Below are 12,146 nucleotides of genomic sequence, written 5' to 3' on the forward strand. Positions count from 1 at the left end.
CTACACCTGTTGTATTCAGCATTTCACTGTGAGGTCTACTACACCTGTTGTAATTAGCATTTCACTGTAAGGTCTACTACACCTGTTGTATTCAGCATTTCACTGTAAGGTCTACTACACCTGTTGTATTCAGCATTTCACTGTAAGGTCTACTACACCTGTTGTATTCAGCATTTCACTGTAAGGTCTACTACACCTGTTGTATTCAGCATTTCACTGTGAGGTCTACTACACCTGTTGTATTCAGCATTTCACTGTGAGGTCTACTACACCTGTTGTATTCAGCATTTCACTGTGAGGTCTACTACACCTGTTGTATTCTGCATTTCACTGTGAGGTCTACTACACCTGTTGTATTCAGCATTTCACTGTGAGGTCTACTACACCTGTTGTATTCAGCATTTCACTGTGAGGTCTACTACACCTGTTGTATTCAGCATTTCACTGTGAGGTCTACTACACCTGTTGTATTCAGCATTTCACTGTGAGGTCTACTACACCTGTTGTATTCAGCATTTCACTGTGAGGTCTACTACACCTGTTGTATTCAGCATTTCACTTTAAGGTCTACTACACCTGTTGTATTCAGCATTTCACTGTGAGTTCTACTACACCTGTTGTATTCAGCATTTCACTGTAAGGTCTACTACACCTGTTGTATTCAGCATTTCACTGTAAGGTCTACTACACCTGTTGTATTCAGCATTTCACTGTAAGGTCTACTACACCTGTTGTATTCAGCATTTCACTGTGAGGTCTACTACACCTGTTGTATTCAGCATTTCACTGTAAGGTCTACTACACCTGTTGTATTCAGTATTTCACTGTAAGGTCTACTACACCTGTTGTATTCAGCATTTCACTGTAAGGTCTACTACACCTGTTGTATTCAGCATTTCACTGTAAGGTCTACTACACCTGTTGTATTCAGCATTTCACTGTAAGGTCTACTACACCTGTTGTATTCAGCATTTCACTGTAAGGTCTACTACACCTGTTGTATTCAGCATTTCACTGTGAGGTCTACTACACCTGTTGTATTCAGCATTTCACTGTGAGGTCTACTACACCTGTTGTATTCAGCATTTCACTGTGAGGTCTACTACACCTGTTGTATTCGGCATTTCACTGTGAGGTCTACTACACCTGTTGTATTCAGCATTTCACTGTGAGGTCTACTACACCTGTTGTATTCAGCATTTCACTGTGAGGTCTACTACACCTGTTGTATTCGGCATTTCACTGTGAGGTCTACTACACCTGTTGTATTCAGCATTTCACTGTGAGGTCTACTACACCTGTTGTATTCAGCATTTCACTGTGAGGTCTACTACACCTGTTGTATTCAGCATTTCACTGTGAGGTCTACTACACCTGTTGTATTCAGCATTTCACTGTGAGGTCTACTACACCTGTTGTTTTCAGCATTTCACTGTGAGGTCTACTACACCTGTTGTATTCAGCATTTCACTGTGAGGTCTACTACACCTGTTGTATTCAGCATTTCACTGTAAGGTCTACTACACCTGTTGTATTCGGCATTTCACTGTAAGGTCTACTACACCTGTTGAATTCAGCATTTCACTGTGAGGTCTACTACACCTGTTGTATTCGGAGCATGTGACAATATTTTTTTTAGTTTTATATAGTTCTGATCCCAGACCCATATCCCCCATCTTTGGGGTTCTTTGGGGTTCTCTTTTTAGTACAGTGAGAGGGGACACATATATGTATAGTATGAAACACTAAAGGTTATTGGAACTGTATAATATTGTAAGTTTATTGGGAGCGTGACTGTAATATTCATTGGGAAGACATGGACACAATAAAAGCAGTATTATCTGTGAAATACTATTTGTTCATGTCAGAAGAAGGGATATGAAGAAGGGATATGAAGTAGGATCATTCTTCCTGGTTGCAAATATAAATACTGACCTGACATACTCAATGAAAACGCTGAACACACTTCGGGACATTTGATCAGAAACGGTCTCGTCAGTTCTGACTTAACCCAATCGATGCCTCATTAAATCATCAGGAGAAATCCTAACTTGAGATACACATGAATGACTCGAGTTTAAATACAAAACTCTCAGTGACCTTAAACTTTTACTGCAGTGGGTTAAATCAGGGTCACACAGAGGGATTCTGGGTAGTCTTAAACAAATCTACTTTGAAACAAAAGTATCCACCTCACACACATGGTTATGGGCTTAAATACAGTATCCACCTCACACACATGGTTATGGGCTTAAATACAGTATCCACCTCACACACATGGTTATGGGCTTAAATACATTATCCACCTCACACACATGGCTATGGGCTTAAATACATTATCCACCTCACACACATGGCTATGGGCTTAACAACAGTATCCACCTCACACACATGGCTATGGGCTTAAATACATTATCCACCTCACACACATGGTTATGGGCTTAAATACAGTATCCACCTCACACACATGGTTATGGGCTTAAATACATTATCCACCTCACACACATGGTTATGGGCTTAAATACAGTATCCACCTCACACACATGGTTATGGGCTTAAATACATTATCCACCTCACACACATGGTTATGGGCTTAAATACATTATCCACCTCACACACATGGTTATGGGCTTAAATACATTATCCACCTCACACACATGGTTATGGGCTTAACAACAGTATCCACCTCACACACATGGCTATGGGCTTAAATACATTATCCACCTCACACACATGGTTATGGGCTTAACAACAGTATCCACCTCACACACATGGTTATGGGCTTAACAACAGTATCCACCTCACACACATGGTTATGGGCTTAAATACAGTTTCCACCTCACACACATGGTTATGGGCTTAAATACATTATCCACCTCACACACATGGTTATGGGCTTAAATACAGTATCCACCTCACACACATGGTTATGGGCTTAAATACAGTATCCACCTCACACACATGGTTATGGGCTTAAATACATTATCCACCTCACACACATGGTTATGGGCTTAAATACAGTATCCACCTCACACACATGGTTATGGGCTTAAATACATTATCCACCTCACACACATGGTTATGGGCTTAAATACAGTATCCACCTCACACACATGGTTATGGGCTTAAATACATTATCCACCTCACACACATGGTTATGGGCTTAAATACAGTATCCACCTCACACACATGGTTATGGGCTTAAATACAGTATCCACCTCACACACATGGTTATGGGCTTAACAACAGTATCCACCTCACACACATGGTTATGGGCTTAAATACATTATCCACCTCACACACATGGTTATGGGCTTAAATACAGTATCCACCTCACACACATGGTTATGGGCTTAAATACAGTATCCACCTCACACACATGGTTATGGGCTTAAATACAGTATCCACCTCACACACATGGTTATGGGCTTAAATACAGTATCCACCTCACACACATGGTTATGGGCTTAAATACAGTATCCACCTCACACACATGGTTATGGGCTTAAATACAGTATCCACCTCACACACATGGTTATGGGCTTAAATACATTATCCACCTCACACACATGGTTATGGGCTTAACAACAGTATCCACCTCACACACATGGTTATGGGCTTAAATACAGTATCCACCTCACACACATGGTTATGGGCTTAAATACAGTATCCACCTCACACACATGGTTATGGGCTTAAATACAGTATCCACCTCACACACATGGTTATGGGCTTAAATACAGTATCCACCTCACACACATGGTTATGGGCTTAAATACAGTATCCACCTCACACACATGGTTATGGGCTTAAATACAGTATCCACCTCACACACATGGTTATGGGCTTAAATACAGTATCCACCTCACACACATGGTTATGGGCTTAACAACAGTATCCACCTCACACACATGGTTATGGGCTTAAATACAGTATCCACCTCACACACATGGTTATGGGCTTAAATACAGTATCCACCTCACACACATGGTTATGGGCTTAAATACAGTATCCACCTCACACACATGGTTATGGGCTTAAATACAGTATCCACCTCACACACATGGTTATGGGCTTAAATACAGTATCCACCTCACACACATGGTTATGGGCTTAAATACATTAAAGAAGACACCTGTTCCATGTCAGATAAAGAGTTGAAATATATTCAACCTTGAGTTTGCATCCCAATATTACACTTTATATACACCACAGAAGACTGAATCATAGCAAAATCGTTTGACATAGAAACACCAGATTTTCCACATCTTTTATTTATTATTTTAATTATTTATATAATTATGGGGGAAAAAAGAATAACGTTCCACCCATGAGGCCACTAGGTCATTTGACTACTGGAAAGGGCTACTGAAGGTATAAGGCAAAAGTCAGAGTTAACAGCATGGATCGGAAGTTAGAGGATTTGGGGCGTGCGTAGTCAGTGACTGACTAACGTTGGTCCCATGGTGTCCACAGCCAAACATCTCCAGCGATATCTTGTGTGACTGACTAACGTTGGTCCCATGGTGTCCACAGCCAAACATCTCCAGCGATATCTTGTGTGACTGACTAAAGTTCGTCCCATGGTGTCCACAGCCAAACATCTCCAGCGATATCTTGTGTGACTGACTAATGTTCGCCCCATGGTGTCCACAGCCAAACATCTCCAGCGATATCTTGTGTGACTGACTAATGTTCGCCCCATGGTGTCCACAGCCAAACATCTCCAGCGATATCTTGTGTGACTGACTAATGTTCGCCCCATGGTGTCCACAGCCAAACATCTCCAGCGATATCTTGTGTGACTGACTAACGTTCGCCCCATGGTGTCCACAGCCAAACATCTCCAGCGATATCTTGTGTGACTGACTAACGTTCGCCCCATGGTGTCCACAGCCAAACATCTCCAGCGATATCTTGTGTGACTGACTAACGTTCGTGCCCATGGAAACAGTAGTAGTGATCCGACCAGCGAAGGGCCGAGGTGAAGTTGGGGAGGTGGGTCCACTGGCTAGCCTTTACCTTCTTAGTGTAGGTGTCAAAGTGGAGCATGCCATGCCCTGGGGAGGAAGCAGGGTTGGAGTCAATTCAGGCATCAATAATATATAATAACATTATATATTTATCCAAAGTCGTTTACAGTCACGCGTACATAAATGTTTTACTTATGAGTGGTCCCAGAAATCAGAATTCACTATGCTGACATTACAAGCGCCTTACCTACTGAGCTATAGAGGACAGGTATTTAAATGTTTTTCATTGAAAATGCTACATTTGCGCATTGTTGATTTATAAGAGATTGATTGCTGATTTGATAGAGATATGGGACATTTATTAGCTTACCCTTGAAGAATATGACAGAGTCTCAGCGACAATCTCCCTTGGGACACACCACAGCAGCATCCAGGTGGTCAGGGAAACCAGGGAACACCTCAGAGATGTCCTTGGGGAAGCCCTCCACCAGGACATGGCTACGCTCGTGGTAGCTGAACACCTTGTTGTCCTAGAGTGGAGAGAGGAGAGGAATCTTTATGACCTATCAGAGGGCAAGGTTGCGCTACTACCATATTGTTTAGTACCTTGTTGTCCTTAGAGTGGAGAGAGGAGGAGATGCAGGAGAGGAGGGTGGAGCTACTACCATTTTGTTTAGACCAATCCAGTCTTTTTAATATCTAGGTATAGAGGGTGTTTCTGGACCGGACCAATGTTCAGGTTTGGGGAGGAACTGATGTAATCAGTTACAGGTCAAATCAAATCAAATTTTATTTGTCACATACACATGTTCAGCAGATGTTATAGCGGATGTAGCAAAATGTTTGTGAATGTATTTTAGGTTGGGTGAACAAAAGGACTTGAATTCCTGTATGTTATCACAATCACACCATGAGTCGTTAATTATGAAACATACACCCCATGTCACGGTCGTGTGGAGAGAAGGACCAAGGCGCAGCGTGATTGGAGTTCCACATCCTTATTTTTTGTGAAATTTAAAACAAACCAAGAAACAAACAACGACCGTGCAGTACTGAGGTGCTACATGCACTCACTCAAAAACAATATCCCACAAAGCAGGTGAGAACAGGGAACCCTTAAGTATGATCCCCAATGAGAGACAACGATAATCAGCTGCCTCCAACTGGGAACCATACTCAATCCCAAAACATAGAAACAAAATTACTAGAACACCCCCCTAGTCACGCTCTGACCTAAACATCATGGAGAACCAAAGGCTCTCCATGGTCAGGGCGTGACAACCCCACCCTTCTTCTTTCCGGAGAGATGTTATCTGATTACAAACAAAAATAAACTGTAAATGTAATTGTTACGTTACCAGCAAATATTACAGATACTTTTGAAAAAACTAGATGATTATTTCTTGGATTACTTTTAAATTCAGAAAGGATGTTTGACAAAACAAATTACATTATTACATCTTTCTGTTTTTAATTCAGGTGCAAAAGGTGCAATCTGACCACCAATCAGAGACCACTACGATGACACACCAAACGACGACCACCAATCAGAGACCACTACGACGACACACCAAATGATGACCACCAATCAGAGACCACTACGATGACACATCGAATGCGTTTGATGGATCGTTTTTTTGTCTCTTTCTAAATGCCTATTACTGAAAGTAATCCAAAAGTAACTGAAAGTAATCTAATTATGTTACTGAGTTTGGATGATCCAAAAGTTACGTTACTGATTACAATGTTGTACAGGTAACTAGTAACTGTAATGGATTACATTTAGAAAGGAACCTGCACAACCCTGCCAATGTTTCAGTAGATATCAGGAGTTGAAAATCAATTTGGGGATTGAAAAGACGTCGTTCGACACATTTTTCTCACTGGAATGGTGAAAACAGGAAGTGAAATGTTAATACCAGGAAGACGTAGGTATGCAGATGGTCTTCACCGTTAGGCTGGTGGAGACAAAAAAAAGTGGCGTCGATGTGACCCAGGTGAGGATGCTCGTCCAGCTCCTTGTAGGAACCGTTGATCAGCTCAGAGGGACCGTGGAAGCCGGCCCACATGCGGCAGAACCAAATCCACACAGTCGGTCAACTCAGATTATTAAAGATGGTCCACTAGGCAACAACTTTCTATCACTGTTTTCTAGAGAGGCCTCTGATGCATCTAAACATACTGATCAATAACAGTTGTCACGTTGGCACAAATGATTCGGGAGACAGATGCAGGAAGGCGTAAAAAGTGTCTTTAATTAAGTCCAAATTACGGGGACAAAGACCAAACAAACACGCAACAAAACACAGGGTAGAAACCCAAAACGAAAGAGCAACAAGTACCTCAGATAAATAACACACGGGCACGATGATTAACACACGGGACGAGACCCGTAATCATCTGCGCAATCCACAAGGGCACGAAAGTCCAAAACAACACAGCACAGGTACTCACACGCACCAACGGACATTGGAACAATAATGGAACAGCCCAATGGAAACCAAAGGGCATACTTATACAAATACTAATCAGTGGAAAATAGGCGACAGGTGAGCGTAATGAAAGTTTGTGAGGGATCCGTGACAATAGTAGCAAAAATACTGATCAATAATGATACTGATCAATAATAACAATACTGATAAATAATGATACTGATCAATAATAATAATACTGATCAATAATAATAATACTGATCAATAATAATAATACTGATCAATAATAATAATACTGATCAATAATAATACTGGTCAATAATAATACGGATCAATAATAATAACGATCAATAATAACAATACTGATCCATAATGATACCGATCAATAATAATAATACTGATCAATAATGATACTGATCAATAATGATACTGATCAATAATAATACTGATCAATAATAATACTGATCAATAATAATAATACTGATCAATAATGATACTGATCAATAATAATAATACTGATCAATAATAATAATACTGATCAATAATGATACTGATCAATAATAATACTGATCAATAATACTAATACTGATCAATAATAATACTGATCAATAATAATACTGATCAATAATAATAATACTGATCAATAATAATACTGATCAATAATAATAATACTGATCAATAATAATACTGATCAATAATAATACTGATCAATAATAATAATACTGATCAATAATAATACTGATCGATAATAATAATACTGATCAATAATAATAATACTGATCAATAATAATAATACTGATCAATAATAATACTGATCGATAATAATAATACTGATCAATAATAATACTGATCAATAATAATAATACTGATCAATAATAATACTGATCGATAATAATAATACTGATCGATAATAATAATACTGATCAATAATAATAATACTGATCAATAATAATACTGATCAATAATAATACTGATCAATAATAATAATACTGATCAATAATAATACTGATCAATAATAATAATACTGATCAATAATAATACTGATCAATAATAATACTGATCAATAATAATAATACTGATCAATAATAATACTGATCGATAATAATAATACTGATCAATAATGATACTGATCAATAACAATACTGATCAATAATAATACTGATCAATAATAATACTGATCAATAATAATAATACTGATCAATAATAATAATACTGATCAATAATAATAATACTGATCAATAATAATACTGATCAATAATAATAATACTGATCAATAATAATAATACAGATCAATAATAATACTGATCGATAATAATAATACTGATCAATAATGATACTGATCAATAATAATAATACTGATCAATAATAATACTGATCAATAATAATAATACTGATCAATAATAATACTGATCAATAATAATAATACTGATCAATAATGATAATACTGATCAATAATAATACTGATCAATAATAATACTGATCAATAATAGACTATAGTCATGTTGTGTTGCTACCATGTTGTTGTCATGTTGTGATGCTACCATGTTGTTCTGTTGCCATGTTGTGTTGCTACCATGATGTTCTGTTGTCATGTTGTGTTGCTACCATGTAGTTCTGTTGTCATGTTGTGTTGCTACCATGTTGTTGTCATGTTGTGTTGCTAACATGTTCTTCTGTTGCCATGTTATGTTGCTACCATGCTGTTCTGTTGTCATGTTGTGTTTCTACCATGTTGTTCTGTTGCCATGTTGTGTTGCTACCATGCTGTTCTGTTGTCATGTTGGGTTGCTACCATGTTGTTCTGTTGTCATGTTGTGTTTCTACCATGTTGTTCTGTTGCCATGTTGTGTTGCTACCATGCTGTTCTGTTGTCACGTTGTGTTGCTACCATGTTGTTCTGTTGTCATGTTGTGATGCTACTATGTTGTTGTCATGTTGTGTTGCTACCATGTTGTTCTGTTGCCATGTTGTGCTGCTACCATGTTGTTCTGTTGTCATGTTGTGATGTTACCATGTTGTTGTCATGTTGTGATGCTACCATGTTGTTGTCATTTTGTGTTGCTACCATGTTGTTGTCATGTTGTGTTGCTACCATGTTGTTGTCATGTTGTGTTGCTACCATGTTGTTGTCATGTTGTGTTGCTACCATGTTGTTCTGTTGCCATGTTGTGTTGCTACCATGTTGTTCTGTTGTCATGTTGTGTTGCTACCATGTAGTTCTGTTGTCTTGTTGTGTTGCTACCATATTGTTGTCATGTTGTGTTGCTACCATGTAGTTCTGTTGTCTTGTTGTGTTGCTACCATATTGTTGTCATGTTGTGTTGCTACCATGTTGTTGTGTTGCTACCATGTTGTTCTGTTGTCATGTTGTGCTGCTACCATGTTGTTGTCATGTGTTGTTGTTTTGCTATGTTGTTGTTTTAGGTCTCTCTTTATGTAGTGTTGAGTTGTCTGTCTTGTTGTGATGTGTGTTTTGTCCTATATTTGTAATCGCAGCCCTCGTCCCAACAGGAGGCCTTTTGGTCGAGAGTCATTGTAAATGAGAATTTGTCCTTAACTGACTTGCCTAGTTAAATAAAGTGAGGACACGCAGCGTGTGGTCCTCAAACTACGACTCGGGGAAACCACACAGTTAATAATTAGGCTACTGACAAAATCAATTAAGATATAACTTCACAGGGTTGTGAAAGTGCACGGCAATCATTCTGCTCTTTTCCGATCAACATAAAAGGGTCTCGTTATCCATAATAATCTCACCATGTAGACGGGCCTAACCGCTCTGTATCTGCCAACTGTTGGCTAGAGCACAGATGCCAAGACCAGGAGCATTTGCTATTTAACTTAAGAGTTTTTGTGACAAATCTAAATCGTTAAAAGTGTTGAAAACGAGATGGAAAGACATTGAACTTTCGATTTTTATTCGGTACATAAAAACGTAAGTGAAAAAGTACATTTTGTGTGTACTACATCATCACGCACTGATTTTAAATCTGCTACAAATCCGTTTGGTGGAAAAGCTGGTGAGAAAATACCTATATTTTCTTTTTGCGGACATTTGAATATTCACATGACAATCTGTCCCCAACTGGATGGAAACTGTCTGTAAAAATTTCCTGTATTGACCAAATCATGAGAGCAAACCACACACAAGTCAGAGTTTATCACAAAGTCCATCTTTAATTATATGAGCTCCATCACAACCCTGTGACTCTCAGATCAATTCAGTGTCTATAAATGAATTCTCTGAGAGTCCCTTACACATTGCAACTGAGATCCTTTATAGCAAAGACACACATAGCCAGACAGCATTGGCCATAATTTATCGTTCAGCTTTGTCTCCTAAACTATGTTATTTTCTCAAACTCAGAACCTAAACAAATCCTCACATCAACAGGCATATATCAAATCCATCCTATCTTGACAAGATCACAGAGACACATTGACTGGCACACAGACATTGTGGAGCCAAGAGATACACGCTTGACCTCTCCCCTCTCTCCAGCCCAAGCAACTTAGTCTTGACATAGACCAGATACTGCAACCCGGCCACAGTATTATACAAACACATTCTGATGAGAAGTAACTTACAAACATATGATGAAAATAAAACATCTTACCTATGTTACCAACTAATTCTGATTATTACCCAACAAAACCTAGCTACTTATTTAAAAATGGTGGTGCATAATGCAGTGTCAGTTAGTTACCCTTGAAGAAGTAGGTGTGTCAGTTAGTTACCCTTGAAGAAGTAGGTGTGTCAGTTAGTTACCCTTGAAGAAGTAGGTGTGTCAGTTAGTTACCCTTGAAGAAGTAGGTGTGTCAGTTAGTTACCCTTGAAGAAGTAGATGTGTCAATTAGTTACCCTTGAAGAAGTAGGTGTGTCAGTTAGTTACCCTTGAAGAAGTAGGTGTGTCAGTTAGTTACCCTTGAAGAAGTAGGTGATTCTCTTGGCGTTCGGGGTGATCGCATCAAACTCAATGTCTTCACAACGGTCCATCTGGGTACCATGGTGATCTGGTCCAGCTAAGGGGTTGCAAAGGGAGGGTGCTTTACTGGAAACTTTCAAAGTGTCACACCCTGATCTGTTTCATCTGTCTTTGTGATTGTCTCCAGCCCCCTCCAGGTGTCGCCCATCTTCCCCATGCGTCTGCTGTGGAAGGTGTCCTGAGCTACAGCGATGTTTGTCAGACCATGAGACATCCTAAAAAGAAAAAAAAATTATTCTCACAAAAAAGTCTGTAGCGTCTGGAAATGTTTGGCCTAGAAATGATTCTGACCACTCTATGGAAAGGAGCCTCTCATGAACAAGACTCTCTACACGACTCTCTACAAGACTCTCTACAACCCCCACAAGTGTGACGGGACTGGTCTGGAAGTATGGAGGTCGTTTTGTGCCAACAAAAATAAGGGGTTAAATATGTGTCCAAAAAAAACAAAAATATTTCCTGATCTTTCTTACATCTCCTAGACATAGGACAGACACTTCAAAAACGTATTACTTCTGATTTATTTTTTTACTGTCTTTTTCTTTTGCCATTTATGAATGTGTTTGAATTTATGTGTTACTCAATGCGTTTCTATGGGCTATAGTAGTAAAGACCAAATTTAATATTTTATCAAAAAAATAGCTCATTTAAATGTTTCTGTAATTCATCTCTGTCCCTAAGCAGTTTGAAAATCTATTTTTTATTTTTTATTTTTTTATTTCACTTTTATTTAACCAGGTAGGCTAGTTGAGAAC

The 12,146-nt window shown here is 38.8% G+C and overlaps 1 long non-coding RNA gene across 1 annotated transcript; it reads right to left on the reverse strand.

Moving 5' to 3' along the window:
* Positions 1-4,336: 4,336 nt before the first annotated feature.
* On the reverse strand, positions 4,337-11,858 carry LOC116356318 (uncharacterized). The gene is made up of 3 exons (XR_004204818.1): positions 11,330-11,858; positions 5,344-5,503; positions 4,337-5,060 (listed from the first exon to the last, which is right to left on the reverse strand). It is a non-coding gene; the product is annotated as an uncharacterized LOC116356318 (long non-coding RNA).
* Between the last annotated feature and the right edge of the window lie 288 nt (positions 11,859-12,146).

Source organism: Oncorhynchus kisutch, linkage group LG2, assembly GCF_002021735.2.
Source record: "Oncorhynchus kisutch isolate 150728-3 linkage group LG2, Okis_V2, whole genome shotgun sequence".
NCBI lineage: Eukaryota > Metazoa > Chordata > Actinopteri > Salmoniformes > Salmonidae > Oncorhynchus > Oncorhynchus kisutch.